Below are 16747 nucleotides of genomic sequence, written 5' to 3' on the forward strand. Positions count from 1 at the left end.
GTGGGCAACAGGTCCCAATGATGTGGGCCTACTTGATATCTCACCTTATGTTGTTCAGTTGAAATCTAATGTGCGATTGCCACGTATTCCCCAGTATCGTATCTCCCTTGATGGTGAACGAGCGTTGTTAGCGATCATCTATGATTTGATCGAGAAAGATGTTATTGAGGAAACACGGGGAAACGTGTGCAACAGCCCTGTACTACCCATTCTAAAACGTACTGATCCTTCGAAACCACCTGTTTATCGTTTTGTTATCGATTTACGGGAGGTGAATAAAATTGTGATTCCTCAGTTCCCCGTTGTGCCTGACATCACGGCGCTACTGATTCTGATTCCAGCTTCTGCAGCGTGGTTTTCGGTGATTGATTTGAAGAATGCGTTCTTCAGCATCCCGATTGCAGAAGAGAGCAGAGACCTTTTCGGTTTCTCTCTTGGTGGACGCAGCTTCCGGTTCAAACGCGCTCCTCAGGGCTACTGTGAAAGTCCATCGATTTACAGCCAAGCCTTGAAGGGTCAACTGGATGCGTTTAGGTTGCCGGGTGGTGCGGCTTTAATCCAATACGTCGATGACTTATTGGTAGCTGCAGATACTCAGGACATTTGCAAAATTGCTACGGTGTCGTTGCTGCAACATCTCTGTGAGTTAAATCACAAGGTGTCACCTTCTAAACTCCAATATTGTTGCCAAGAAGTAACCTATCTAGGTCACTTATTGTCAAAGGAGGGAAGGCGGTTGACCCCAGAGAGAATTGCAGCAATTGCGCGAATGGCTGTGCCAACAACCCAAAGAGATGTGCGTGCCTTTTTAGGTATCACGTCATACTGCAGGCAATGGATTCCAAATTTTTCATTGCTAGCGAAACCATTGGTGGCTCTTACGTGCAAGGATGTTTCGACTCCTTTACCATGGACGGAAGAATGTCAGAAAAGTTTTTCTGAACTGCGTGATTCATTGTGTTCGGCTCCTGTGTTAGGTACTCCTGACTATAGCAAGCCGTTTACATTATATGTTCACGAGAGGGAAGGTTGTGCGTTGAGTGTCTTAACGCAACCTTTTGGTGGTAAGCAACGTCCATGTGCATATTTTTCCTCGACCTTGGACCCAGTAGCTAGAGCATTGCCGAGTTGCTTGAGAGCAACAGCGGCAGCTGCGGTCTCTATCCGACAATCAGCAGGATTGGTCATGGATAATATGCTTACGTTGATGGTTCCGCATGCAGTTGACACTCTTTTGAATCGTACGAAAACTCAGCACTTGACGAGTGCGAGGTTGTCTGGGTATGAGTTGACGTTGTTGGCAAGCCACATTCAAATAAAACGTTGTAATGTTCTGAACCCGGCAACTTTGTTACCAATTAGCTCAGAGTCAGATGAAATAACAGAACACGATTGCTATTTGAGGACAGAGGAGGAAACAAAAGGTCGAGTGGACCTTAAAAACACCCCATTGGAAGACCCAGATGGAACACTGTATGTGGATGGTTCATGTTTCAAGCTGCCGAATGGCGATGTGACTACTGCTTATGCTGTTGTGACGTTGAATACTGTTGTTGAGACGGCGAGGTTAAATCAGAATTCTGCCCAAGCTGCAGAGCTGATCGCTCTCACTAGAGCGTGTGTATTAGCAAAAGGGAAACGTGTGAATGTGTTTACCGATAGCCAATATGCCTTTGGCGTTGCACATAGTTTTGGACGATTGTGGAGAGAGAGAGGTTTTCTAACATCGCATGGTACGAAGATTCAGCATGGCCAGCTTGTGAATGATCTTTTGGATGCACTTACGTTGCCTAAGCAAGTGGCGATTGTTAAATGTAGTGCGCATCGTAAGGTGACGGATGATGTTGGTCGTGGTAATGCTTTTGCGGATGAGACTGCTAAGGAGACTGCCCGGAACCTTAGCACTCGAATGTATGTGACGAGTTCGGTCAGGTGGCCTACAGAATCGAGTATGTGTGAGGACACTATCGAGAGTGTGAAAGCAATTCAGAATGAGGCCACCGAGACTGAAAAGACGAAGTGGGAAGAAAGTACGGGAAAGTTGGATGCGAATGGTTGTTGGATCGACTTATCGGATCAGAAAAGATGGATGTTGCCTGATGCGTATGTGCTGGCTGTTGTGACTATGGCGCATGGGTTAGCACATATTAGCGCGAAAGGTATTTGCAAGTTGCTGTCTCCTGTGTGGAAGAATGATGGTATTACGAAATGTGCTGAACGCTTGGTTAAGAATTGTATGGTGTGTATGATGTACAATCCTGGCAAGGGAACCCCAACTCCTCCTGGCAGTTTTGCTCCCCCTTCATGCCCCTTTGAGGTGATCCAGTTGGACTTCATCCATATGGAGCGATGCAATAACCTGAAATACGTTTTAGTTGTGGTTTGCGTATTCTCCCGATGGATCGAGGCTTATCCTCTCAAAGAAAATACTGCTTTGTCTACTGCGAAAATCCTACCGAAGGAATACTTTCCTCGGTACGGAATGCCTAGAGTCGTGTGGTCAGATAACGGAAGTGAGTTTGTGGGGAGTGTGATGAAGAGTGTATGCAAGGGCCTTGGAATTAATCAGAAATTCCATAGCGCCAACCATCCCCAGTCAGCTGGTTTGGTTGAAGGGTATAATGGCACCCTTAAACTAAAGCTAGCTAAGATTCAGGCTACGACTGGTCTCTCGTGGCCTGACGCTTTACCCTTAGCATTACTGTCAACTAGGGCGACTGTACACTCCCGAGTAGGGCTTAGTCCCTACGAAATAGTGTTCGGTCGTCCTGCGAATGTTTGGGGGGTTCCTAGGCCAGGTATTTTCTGTGATCTTGAATATCCAATGTTGATCGATTATCTTCATGACTTGACTGCTAAACTGAGGTTAATTCACCAACAGGTTCACGAAGCATTGCCGACGCAGACGGAGGGTCCAGGTCACCAGCTCCAGCCCGGAGATTTGGTGGTGACGCGCAACTTCTCGCGCAAGAACAATTTGGATCCCAGGTTCACTGGACCCTACCAGGTCCTCCTTGCCACGAGAACTGCAGTTCGTCTAGAGGGCCGGAAAAATTGGGTGCATGCCACCCATACTAAGAAAGTCCCTATCCCGTTGCCAGCAGACTCGTGGGTGAGGAGAGGCATTGCATCAACTGAAACCGAAGGATTGCCGGCGTTTGTACCTTTCAGCGACGCACAACCTGTCGGAGAATCCTCAGTGCAGCAGAAAGGCACTGTTGAACATTTGTCAGCAAAAGACTCAAGACCAGAACATTCAGCTGATCAACAGGACGTTGACCCTTCAACGGATCCTTTGTTTGACGAACAGACACGTCCTGGGAAAACCCGATACTTTTTGCGATCTAGCACCAGAGACTAATAAAAGATCCTGTTCTGTCCCTTGACAATTGCATTATCCCGTTTTCCACGATCAGTTTGAACATTCGTATCATTGTAATTATTTTGTATATATTCATTGAGTTTCATTCCTTACACTTCTTTTTTTGCTTCCACAGCTGAGAAACATTGTTTTCGCATATATACACTTGTGAAATAAAGGCCGTAGGGCCGCGCGCGTACTTCCTTCTGGTTAGTAGGTCTTGACGTTAGGTTAAAGACCGTCGGTTCCTGGGAACTCCTAGGGATTGACTGCTGCTACACAGAACGAAGTGCGTCAAGAAACTTTGCGGACGGTCATAGGGAATGGCATTCTCGAAGCTGATGAACTTGGAAGAAGCTCAGGCTCATAGATTCAAGCTGCAGCAACTCAGTCGTACCAAATGTTTTTTGTTCCAAATATTCGTGTTGTTTTTGACTGTTTCTGCATTATTGGCGGGTGGGGTGTATTACACGATGTCTTACTTCTTACCATCTGCTACACCTACTCCTACCCCTGACCCTAAACTTACCTCCACTGTTTCTCCTCATTCTTTTCATATCTTACCTGAACACGAGCAGGCTAGACGTGCAGAATTCCGCAACAATTCCTTTATTCAGCTCCTCCATCAGCATCAGTTAGTGGTCAACACTACTAATTGTTGGGTGTGTGGGTTGATGCCACATACTACGGATAAGGGAATTCCATATCTGGTGTTACCGTATAGTTCCCAAGGGTCTGCTCGAGCATTTCAAACAATGTTTCGAAGCGCACTGGGTTTCCACCCCATTCGAGAACCACGTTCCCCCTACTCTGGTCCTACCTCGTATCAAAAACCTTTGTCTATAGCAATAGAGGATTTAGATAGCGATATCTATGATCCCTCGCTTATTCCCGAGGAAGAGGTACAAGCCTATAGGGTCCTAAGTAGAGGCGAATATAGTGTGTTCACTAGTGAAAAACAGCTTAAAAGCTCGCCTCCGATATGGGTCGTACCCCACATTGGTAATTTTTGTCTTATAGGTCGTGGCCGAAGATCGAAAGCCCGACTTGGAGAGAGTGCTTGCACTGAAAATTACATTCTGCCGATGGTCTCGTCCCCTGTGTTCCTGGCCGCCAAGGGTACATACTTTATCTGTCATGATCGTGCATATGCATGGTTGCCCTCTGACTTCATGGGCTCATGTTTCATCGCAAACTTGTTGCCTCCGACGTTCACTGTAGATGCAGATTATCACAAGACTAGAGTTGTGAGAGGCGTAATTAGCGAAGAGGATACTGCCGATCAAGAGGCAGGAGACTTTTTCAAGGGTTTCCTCCCGTTTTGGGGACCTATGGTAAATAGTAGGAACCTGAGACAGTTGACTCGAGTGGTAGAATCGACAGCTAATATTACTGCCAGTGCCCTTGGTAATATCACCACTGAACTTCAGGCGGATAGACTTATGACGTTACAAAACCGTATGGTTTTAGACGTGATCTTAGCAGATCGAGGTGGGGTATGTAAGGTGATCCATTCGAGCTGCTGTATTTTCATTCCTGATAATGCTCCGACTGTCTATCAAGCCATCTCGAGGTTGCATAAGATCTCCGAATCCATACACGTGGATGTAGGGGATTGGACACTACTTGGATGGTTTTGGGGCCTGATGTCGACTTGGGGTTGTAAGATTCTGATGATCATCGGAGTTGTTGTGGTGTTCCTGTTCACGTGTTGCCTTTGTGTGCAGTGCGGTCCTGCCTTATGTGGCCTCTGTGCTACAACGTGTATGAGACAGCCACCCGTTACCAAGGGGACTCGGTTGGACAGAGCTATGCTACAACAACATCTGGATGGTCTGATGAATATCGAGTATGATTCCGACTAGTGCTTGCCTACATGAGGGCAAAAGGAGCGTCTGAGGTTCCGTGACAATTGTAAGTGGTGTTTTTAACTCACACGAATATGGTCGAGTCTGGTATCTATGAACCGCAAATGACGAGTTTAGTAAGTGTGGGCAGTTTCGCTGTGCTAACTTAAACCGTTCGTTTGTTATGTGGGTTTTTCATCTGTACCCACGGGTTCCATCTTAGATACGGCATCCATTTTGTCTCTTGCCCTCAAGTAGCCAGCGAACGGACGTTGTCCGCTTCGCGACCCTGGGACTCCCAAGATATTTGCGGAAGACACATGTCCTTTGTAAGTGTCTTTATGATGAGGGGGATGATACTGTAAGGCAGATGGCCCCGCTCGAGGCTCATCTCGCCGTGCCGGTTTATTGTCTCAGCCGTGCATCTCATTAGGCACGTCCCTTTGATGCCTGTATCTCGTGTTTCCTGATACCTCCCCTTTTACACCCTTTCCGATCTCCCCACTGTCTCCGTCTTCCTCTGCACCTATCTTAGTTCCTATTTCGATCTGTTTTATTGCTGATTGGAATGCACTAATGTTGGGAAGATGGGTTTTTGCAGTTGGGAACCACCAAATGTTTCCGCACTTATGTTCCGGACCTTATGTGTATCAAAGTGACCAAAGCGACCCCTCTGGGGGATAATTATGGGAACCGGGTTGTAAACTTTTGTGTACCATGTTGTCCTTGGGTAAATTCTGTATAAAAGGAGGGATCCACAGAACCAATTTGAAGCAGTCTCCCCAAGTTGCACGTGTTGTACTTGTCGTGACTTCTGTGTTCCCTGCAGTAAATAAACCTTGAATCTTTGACGCCGAAGGAAGTGTCCCGTGTCTCTGTCACTCATACGCCGGAGCAGGTTACCCACGAAGGTTTCAGGTGTTGTGCCCTGGCACCGCTGGGTCTTAAAGAACCCAGTCCTTCAGGCCTCATTTATGAAAAGTGACGCATAGCTGCGTGAAAACAGCGATGCGTCACTTTTCACTGCGCCCTCCTTGCTACATCAATGATGCGTCATATTTAATGTATGACGCATCATTGCGCAAGGTCAAAAGTGACACATTGCTGGAGTGTGTCACAAAACTGACGCAACTCCAGCAATGTATCCTTTCACATGGGGCAAGCCCCATTTTAAAGGGCCTGCGTCAGTCTTACATCTGCTGTGAGGCAGGCGTAAGAAATTGACGCATTTGTGTCCTAGAAGTGGAACAGTGAAATCTCATAGATTTCACTGCGTCACTTCTATGACCCTTTCTTGCGTCAAACTGCCCCCCTTGCATACATTATACCTGGCACAGGTATAATGTGGCGCAGGGGTTTACAAAGTGACGCACCTACCTAGATGCGTCACTTTGTAAATATGGCGCAACAAGGCGCATTTTTCATGCCACTGGTGCGTCACAAAAAGTGACGCACCAGCGGCGTAAAAGTGACGCACAGCCGCATAAATGAGGCCCCAAATATGTTCTTTTACAAGACGGTTAAAAGTCCCCATGCATACTTTCACACAGGTTTAAGGATTGTTGAATTTGAACTTCATCAACAATTGTGCAGCTTAGTTGCAGCTTTTTCATAAATTGGGCAATCTATGTTGTGAAAGCTTCTTTGGTCTTGGCCTCTGCCAAGGTTGTGATAAAATTGGACACATTATTCGACTTTTATGGTCAATCAATTTGTTGCTCATCTGTGTGTAACTGCTTTGGGATCTACTAACACTAAGTGATTTCTATTTCAACTGCTTGTTTATACTCAACTACCTTTAAAAATACCTTTCCCAGTTATCGTCCAGTATCTGAGCAATGTCTTCAAATGCAGAGAAATTCGAAAAGTTCTCTCCCACATGTAGCCGATTGCCTGCATACATTTTATTTATTTATTTTAGTAGTTTTGTATAGCGCTAGCTAGACCAAACGTATCAGAGCGCTTCACAACATGTAAATCATATGCAATAGTTAGCAAATGTTCAACTGTACAGAATAGGTCATCTAACTGATTGTTCCCCGATGGAATCTTGAGTTGAGACCGTGATAATCATCTCGAAGTTTTAGAAAAACTGGAGAGACAGTTGGAGGTAGTCTGGGGTCTGTCAGCTCCCTCGAGCACGGTCGAGGAAGAGGGCTTATAGTGGTCTCTTGAATTTAGAGAACAAGGGTATTGTTCTGATGTGGGGAGGAATGGAGTTCCAGATTTTCGGAGCGTTACCAGCAAAGGATTTGGCTAAGGTTCTGTGCTTGCGAGTTTTCAGGGGGATGAGCAGTAGAGAGTGGGAGCTCCTGAGGTTTTTGGACTGGCCTGCCCTGGTGAGCTTGGCTGCCAGGTATTCTGGTTTGCCTGTGTGCAGGGCTTTGTGGGTTATGCAGGCTGTTCTGAAATTGGCTTGCAACTCTAGTGGAAGCCATCTGAGTTCTTTAAGGGCTGGAGAGATGTGCTCAAATTTCTTAATTCCGGAGACCATTCTCGCTGCTGCGTTGAGTGTCATCTTTAAGGGGGCAAGGTGAGATTTTGCTGTCCCTGTCAGGGTCGCGATCCCGTAGTCTATTCTGGAGAAGACTAATGATTGGGTGGCTTGTTGAAGGTCCTTGGGGGGGAGGAAGGGTTTTATTTTGTAAAGTAATTTTAGGTTGAGAAAGGCACTTTTAGCAGAATTTGAGATGTGTTTTTTCATGTCAAGTTTTGGGTCTAGGGGGATCCCTAGAGATTTCACCGAGTCTGCCAGAGAGAGGTCGCCATTGAGGGCATTGATGGCTTTGAGCCATTCTTTGAGTTGAGGGTTATCATCTTTGTTAGAAATGAGTAGTATTTCTGTCTTGTCTTGGTTTAGTTTCAGGTGATTGGTTGTGAGCCAGTTCTAGTACCTCCTTAAGCGTATTGTTTAGTCTATGGATGTCGTTAATTGAGGTAGTTTCCAGATAGAGCTGAGTGTCGTCCGCATATAGATGAAAGGGGATATTGGATTTTCTGAGTAGAGAGGTGAGGGGGTTTGATGTAGATATTGAAGAGCAGTGGGAAGAGTACAGACCCTTGAGGAACGCCTCTGATGATCGGATGAAGGTCGGATTCGAGGTTTCTGATTTTTATTCTCTGTGATCGGTTGTGAAGAAAGAAGGAGAACCATTGGAGGACTGTCTCTTGTAAACCGACTCTATCTTGAAGAACTCTTAGGAGCAGGTTGTGGTTGACTGTATCTAATGCAGCCGATAGGTCTAGGAGGACGAGAAGGCAGCATTGATCGGAGTCCAGTGACTTGAGTAGGTCATCTATGACGTTGAGGATTGCAGATTCAGTACTACATCCCTTTCTGAATCCCGATTGATGGGGATCTAGAAATGTGATGTTTTCAAGGTGAAGGGTTAGCTGGGGGACCACGCATCTTTGGAGACGTGTGGCTCAGGGGTTAGAGGCGGCAGACCCGGAAGCTGAGATCGGTCCTGGACCAGGGTTCAATTCCCTGCCTCGGCGGGTCTTGGGCTCAAAAATTCCATGGACTCGATAATTCTCGTTCCGGTGCCTACTCAACTCACGGGTTCACACTCTGCGACTCTGGGAAATAGCTTGCTTAATCTCCACTACGGCCCCTCGCGGTGGGATGCCTGGCTTTCACCTTGTGGATACCCTGCTGGGGTTATCTCACAGGGGAATACCAGGACGGGTTCCCAAGGCAAGCGCCTTTATGCCTTTGGGTGATACGTGCGCTATATAAATCGCAATACATTTACATTTACATTTACATTTACATTTACATTTACATTTACATTCCATGATTTTAGCCAAAAATGGATTGTTCAGATCTTCTGTGTCTAGACCTGGTTTTTTTAATAGTGGTGTGACTTGCCCTACCTTGAGGTAGTCTGGAACAGATCCAGAGCTCAAGGAGCTATTGATAATCTTGCACCATATTGGAGCTAGGACTCGCTTTTGGTCTTTGGTCAGGAGAGGCGGAAGTTGGTCCAGGGCGTGAGCTGAGGGTTTGGCTTTGGAGATTAGATTTACTATCTCTGCTTCCTGGATGGGAATGAATGATGACCACTGTTGTGGAGATTTCATGGAAGCGTTGACAAGGTTTTTGGGCATATTGTTCTCTTTGAGAGGGATGGGGTTTAAGCCCAATGCTAGGTCGATTTTGGCAATTTTGTCGTTGAAGAAGGTTGCAAAGCTGTTGCACCGAGCTTTGGATGCTAGAGTTAAGGAAGGAGTGGGTTTGGAGGTCTGAAATCTTATGATGTTGAAAAGTTCTTTGGGTTGATTTTTTGCATTATCTAATGCTGAGCAGAAGAAAGCAGACTTTTTATTCTTGATGTGATTTTTGTACGTCCTGCGGGCTTCTTGGAGTTGATCACGGTTGGGGGTTGAGGGATTATTCCTCCAAGTTCTTTCTACGGCTCTTAATTGCCTTCTTTCTTTGTTGATGTCAGTGGTGAACCATGATCTGGAGGGGATGTTTCTAGCTTTTTTAAGTTTCAAGGGAGCAATTTGGTCTAGGATAAGCGTTAACTGAGTGTTATAGAGAGAGGTGATATCATTGGTTGAGAGGTGGTCAGTGGCGCACGGGAGCAGCAGATTGATTCTTTCTTCTAAGATCGCTCGTAGAATTTGGGCTGTGTTTCTCACCCATTTGGGAGGGTCTCGTTTTTGATTTGAGTTAGTCAGGATTGGAAGGTTGATATGAAAGAGGACTATGTGATGGTCGGACCAGTCGACAGTTAAAGATTGATGTTAATTTGTTACTGCTAACTCGGCTTATCGCCTGCTTTTTGGATCGAATTGCAGATTTGGCTGGTCATTGAAAAAATGGGGAAGTGGTGTCTTTGTGGTTTTTTGCTTGGGAACGCCTACTTTGCATATCATTAGCGTTAGTTGTGGCTCTCATTTGTGGCGATTTTGTTGGCGGAAGGTATTGATGGAAGAGTGGTGAGATTTGCAGTTTTCACCAGGTTGGGAATGGGATGATAATTAAAAAACACAGAAAAAAGATGATTGAATATTATAATTAGAAATTAGCATTTAAAAAACCTTTGAAATACACTGAAAAAAACCATAGGTTTCAGGCACGTTACAGTTAGAAATTAGCATTTAAAAAAACTTAGAAATTCACTGAAAAAAAACATAGGTTTCAGGGACGTATAGTTAGTTGGACATTTCACTCATAGAAAACCATAGAAATTCCCTTGTTATAGTTAGTTGAGCTAACTATAACTCGTTCCACCACAATTTACTGCTGATGATGTCACATATTAACTTCGTTCATGACATTGTTTATGACATGGCTAGTGACATCACTGATGACATAACTGATGACATCTCAAATGACAACCATAATCAAACCATAATCGTCAATTACTTTGGCCACATCTTGAGAGAAAAACAATCTGTGACCAGCCCAGAGAATCCACTTTTTGGCTTTGATGGCTGTCATAACTTCTAACAAGTCAGTATTTTGCAGGAAGAATAAAATAACTCCTCACGGACCAAGTATACGTACCCATGTTGTATTTTGGGAGGGGTGGAAATGGAAATATGAAGAGGTTTTTGCAGAAAGGATTGAAAGTAGAAGTTGGATCAGAGCCCTCAGTGTTTTCAGGAAGTTCATATATGCACAAGTTATTTCCAATATTTTGATTTTTGAGATCCTCAGTGTGTATTTGGAAAAAAAATATTCCTGACTTCAAAATGGAAAAGAAAAGAAAACGCAAACTAGAGGCTTTCTGTTTTTTGTTCCACCATTAACACTCTTGATTCTAGTGAGGACCATTTGCCATCTAAATGTTGGAGTCTTAATAGTTTCATCCATGAGGGGATTGAACACACAGATTTCCTCAAGAATCACATCTATAGAAGACTACTCTGATTTCACTGGAGATCGAGGATCTTTTGTTTGGTCACATACATATTTTAGTCAATGAGGAACCTTTGGGTATGGTCCATGAAAAAGACCATACCCGCGAACCAGCATCATCCATATCGATATGATAAGAATCTGAGTTTGAAAGAATAACATTGCTGGATGTGCAGGAACGTTTTAGGTTCCTTATTTTCCCCATATACAATAAGGGGGCCAACAAAAAAGGAAATAAGTTCCAAGAAATTGGTAAATCTCTACATACATCAGACAAAGGCTTGAATAAGAATATAATTGAGGTATTTGTTACAGATTGAAAACCTGAAATATAAGCACCTCAACTGAACTCATCATGAGTATACATGTGATGAAAAAAGAAAGTCAAATATTCTGTTATGAAAAAGATATGTCTTCAAGAAAACATATCAATGAGCCAGAGAATCAAGAAAACATGCCAAAAAGTCCCTGAAAATTATGCATAAAGCATGAGAGCATTTGGGAAAGGCTCACATGAGAAATTGATAGCCAGGAATAATACTATAGTTCATAAACCAAGTACAAAGGTTCAGGGAAAGTACCGTATTGAGGCAGAATATTAAAGCACATAAAGAAACTTTCACAGCATTTGCCAGCTATTGGGCAAACAACATGTATACTCTTTAGCAGCAGCAGTGGCCAAGCCATAAATAATTCACTTACAGTTTATAACAATATAAATAACTTAGTGCAGTAGCTCAGATTTTAGCACTCTGTGAGGTGGCGTTGTGAGGTAACATGCCCGAAGATGATCAAAATGGCCGGCACAACCTCTCTCTCTGTGGCAGAATCCTCCGGGGCAAGTCACAAGCAGAACAAAATATGTTTGGGCTCATAAATAGCTCCAACAGCTCACTGCTACTCCAGGAGGAGACATTTGGTTGTCTCCTCTGCCGAGCTAGCCCTGGAGAGGTCTCTGTAAAGCTGAAGGTTCCCGTGCCCATCAGAGTTCAACACTGTGACTTGGTTGGTGCAGTAACCATGGCCCCAACCCAATTTCTAACATGAGGAAATATCCTGAATCAATAAATGATGAATAGTTTAGTTTAGTCATCTGTAGTCCTACAGCAGACAAGTTTGTAGTAATCAACCGCGATGTGAACGTGCATTTTCTGTAACTAATTAACACCTGTTCAACAATCACAGTACGGATGGGCATTTAGAGTCATTAAAGCCAGGGCCGCCATTTTTTTTATTGTAGCGCGACACAAACGCTTTCCTGTTTCTACAAGCGGTGCTCCTGTCTAGTTCTCAAGCTTGCAGCAGTCCTGCAAATGTATTGCAAATACTACTCTCTCTCTCAGCTGACGTCTGTGGGGGGCGTGATGACCCTGTATCACCTAACCTTAATATTAATGCAGTGGTGATGTGGTCATGGCCGCCATTTTAAGAAACAAAACCTTTTCCAAGTATGATAACCTCTGAGTGCATGCCAGTGAGGTTCCTGTTTTACTAACAGACTACTGCAAATGTTTTCGGGGGCACATCTTCCACATGTGCTATTTCCATTACTTAAGAAATATTTTTTCAGTTATAAATATCGTCTGTGTAGCAAGAGGTACATCAAGCAAGAATATCTTCTGACAACTGTGACTAGGTTGGTTCTGGCTATATAAACTTTCCAGATGTTTCTAATCTGCAACTTATTTCAACTTTCAAGGAGACTGTGAACGGAGGGCTACCATTTTGTTTTATGTAGCGCAAAGTGAGCACTTTCATATTCTTTACAAACGGCACTCCTGTCTAGCTCTCAAACCTGCAACAGTTCTTCTAATGTGTTACAGAGACCGTTTCCTCTCTCAGTTGATGTCTGTAGGGGCAAGATGACCCTGTTTCACACAACCTTGTTGTTAATGTGGTGGTGATGTGGTCACGGCTGTCATTTTAAGGAGTAACACCAATTCTAAAAATGATAACCTTGGAGTGCATGTCAACGAGGTTCCTGTTTTATTTTTATAATATTGCAAACGTTCTCTGGGGTACATCTCGCAAACTTGCTGTTCCTTTACTTCTGTTAATTGTTTCCAATGTTACATATCGTTGTTGGAAATGGGAATTTCTGGTTGGCTAAGGCTTGCGCCAAAGCCAGGCAGAAACCACCATTCTAAGTCAGGTCAAGGAAATCACCCACCAAGATAACCCCTGCTCACCCTCTTGGTAGCTTGGCACGAGCAGTCAGGCTTAACTCAGAGGCGACGTGTAAAGCATTTGAGCACGCACCCACCAGCAACAACCTCCCAGGCCCCCCACAAAAGGAACTCCACACAAGGTATATGTAAAAATAGTCTTTGTATTACAAAACACATTCGATTTTAAACACACACTTTACAATGTGCTAGAGGCACGGCAGAATTCACAGGGGATTATGTACATGGGACAGGGCCACATGGACCACTGTCAGGAATAAGCATTTTTAGAACTAGAACAATTGTAGCACCAAATAATCCTGTAGCACACAACCAGTAACCACTGGTAAAAGGTAAGTACCACCTACCCAACCCTAACCAACTTAGGAAAATATCACGCAGGGAATCAAGAACACACTAGTATAACCCATACTAGATTAAACAACCACCTAAGCATGAAAATACATTTAGGGGTATAGGCCAGAAGCTTCACACATTATGCATAAAAACACATTTAGATGTGTCAGAACACAGGGTGCGCAAAACATACTACACACAGTACATTTCCTAACACTCAAAGCATTAGAGCATAAATCACAGTTAGCACAGAACTCACATTAAAGTCCAGGTTGCACCACTGCGCCAAAACCTAAACGTAGCAGCTGCCCACTACTTGCTGGGCAGCTGAGGACAGGGACAGGGCTTAAACGCTGCAGCTGGCACTAAGTGCTGCGCAGCTGGGGAAGGCCAAGGTAGGGATGAAGGAGTGCGTCTCCCTCCTAAATCCAAGAACAAGTCCCTAGAAGAAAGAACCTAAACGGTGCAGCTCCCACTATTTGCTGGGCAGCTGTGGATCAAACTGTGACAGGGGCTCTCACTAGCCCCTAGGAACACAACTGCCATCAGTGGGAGACTTCTGGGGCCCCAACATCAATACTGCACAGACCGATGGAACCCTCGAGGCTCTTAAGTCAACCATGCCCCTTGGAGCAGTCTGGCTCCTAATCTTATTATGCGCAATCCAGAAAAATCTGACCTACCCCTCTACGGTCGAGCTTTCTGGCTCTAAGACAACGGGCCGATCTGGCCCTCGGGACCCCCACTGGGGCTTTTGGACTCAGGGGGGCCTTCATTTGAGGCACGCATGGCTCTGGGTAACACAGGCTCCCGGGACCCCCACGGGGCCCTTGAAACTATGCACGAGCCATTGGTGAAGCAACCCGCTGCCATCTTGGTCTGCTCTGACGACGGGCACCACTCGGGTGCATCGGGAGCACATTTGTCCTTCTCCCCCCTCACCCCAGCCGTCTCAACTTATCGGCTCTCAGCGTGGGGGAGGCGGCTCTCTCCATCGGGTGGTGGGGCAGGCACTGGCAATGTGCCTCGAGCCCCTCCGCCCCTTGGGAACCCTCGGTTGCACCTGCGGGCAAAAGGCGGGGCTCTCTCTTCGGCCACTCGGGGAGGCAGGGTAGGCTCCCGGCCTCCCCACGTAACATTCATCTTCTGCAGGCAGCATCTCCGGTCTCCCTCACGGCACTGGAGACCAGAACAGACGAGGCAAGGCTTCCCCCATGCAGGGGGAAGTGGAAGGGGAAATGATGCGCTCTGGGCCCGCCCTGAGTCAGACGAGGCAACCTGGCTTCCGGTTCGGCCCGGGGAGCTTCGGCAAGAGTTTTAAGAGCGCGGCTCGGGCCGCAGCGGTGATTGGAGGGGTAGGCTCCCTCTTAAGTTTAAAAATGCGGCAGTGAGGGGTAGGCTCCCTCCGGAGGCGGAAAATGGACAGCGGGGTGGGCACCCACCACATAAATAATTAAAGAAGTGGCAAGATGCAGGGTGGGCACCTGCGCTACAAGTATTTAGCAAAAGAGGGGGAATACCTACGTCGGGATTCCCCCGAGGATGATTGCAGCCCAGTGCTGCCATGGAACCACAGAAGCGCTCCTTCATAGGAAAAAAATAAAGCACCCTGCAGACAAAGAAATAAAGCGCTCACCAGGCGCTAAGTCTGCAACAAGCCTTGGCAAAAGTAAAAATAACCCAATAGGTCCCAGAGGTCCAGGATATAAAAAGGTGGAGCACAACAGCTCCCAGAAAAGGAAATTCCTTCAGGCATCCAGGGGCTGGGCAGGCCCAGGGAGGCAAGCCTTCCCCTGGGCTCCAGCAGCAGCACGCCCCTGGTTGTTTCAAGCTGGCAAAAAAGAACATTGAACATGAGGCCACAGCCTCATTTTATACAGAAAATCCCTTTGTCTAAAGATGCAGGGTGGGGGGAAAAACAGTTGCAGCTGGTTTTGGAGCAGTGTGATGGGCTCAGCCCCTCTTACTATTCACTGGCCATGCTAGGGTCATTAGACGCACCACAGGGGGCAGAGCCAGCATTGTGTGGGGAAAGTCCAGCCCTATTCAGGTCCCAGGTGCACTCCCCCCTCACATCAGCATGTTAATCTCAACACTCACCACCGGGGAAGACCCATCCTGACTCCTGTAGCCAGGCTCACCAGCCAGCTCCAGCCAATCACACGCCAGACACAAATTCCACAACCATGCCAACTTCTAAAAGTGGAACTTCCACACTAGACACAATCACGCCGCATACATCATTGCGCAGCATTTAATCACACAAGTCTGCACATACCAAACTCGCACTTGCACTCCCCAACCATCAGAAACTTCCAGGGACATACACATTCACCATGCATTCCTTTGGGAGGGTAGGCAAAACTCACACACGCACTCAGAGCGCACGCACTTTACACTGCGCCACAGTGCTAAAGTGCGCAAAGACCAGAAATCACTATAAATATTTATTAATACCAGGCAAAAAGTTCAGGGGTGAACCTGCCAGAAGGGCCACGTCCAACAATCATCTCCGAAGGCAGTGGTTCATCAAGATTCTCCTCAAACATCTTTGACTAGGTTGGTTCTGGCTACATACGGTTTCCAGATACTTCTAGACTGTCATTTATTTCAACTTTCAAATAAACATATTTTTCTGATCAGCATTACACCCTCTCTGCTGGCTTTTGTTCCTCTCTGCCAATTCTCTTATCCCCAAGCTGTATGTGCGCCTCCTAAATTCTCTTTATTATTCAATTCACAAGTTGATGGGCAGAACAAAAGGTACCCTCTCTGCTACTTCGACACCAAAACGAGTTTTTAATAAAAATTCAAACGTTTTTTTCAGAATTATCTAACTTGGACAATTTAGGGGTTCTTGATATGGACCAGTGCAATTCAGTCATGGATCATATTCAGCCTCCACCTGCAAAGTCAAGTATGAAACACTTAAAGAAATACTCAACTTCACCGACCAAACCAACCTCTCCATTTTCAACAGAATTACTATTACACGACCCTTTGTGGAGGAAACAAATTCCAAACTACAAGTCCTCTCAGATAACTGGTCGCAACTTGATGATAGACTTATGACAGTGGAACATACTGTTTCCTCTCTGGATGAAGCCACCAAAAATGTACCTCTTCTTCATTCTCAAATATCGAC

The sequence above is a fragment of the Lissotriton vulgaris genome, chromosome 6, assembly GCF_964263255.1.
Source record: "Lissotriton vulgaris chromosome 6, aLisVul1.2, whole genome shotgun sequence".
NCBI lineage: Eukaryota > Metazoa > Chordata > Amphibia > Caudata > Salamandridae > Lissotriton > Lissotriton vulgaris.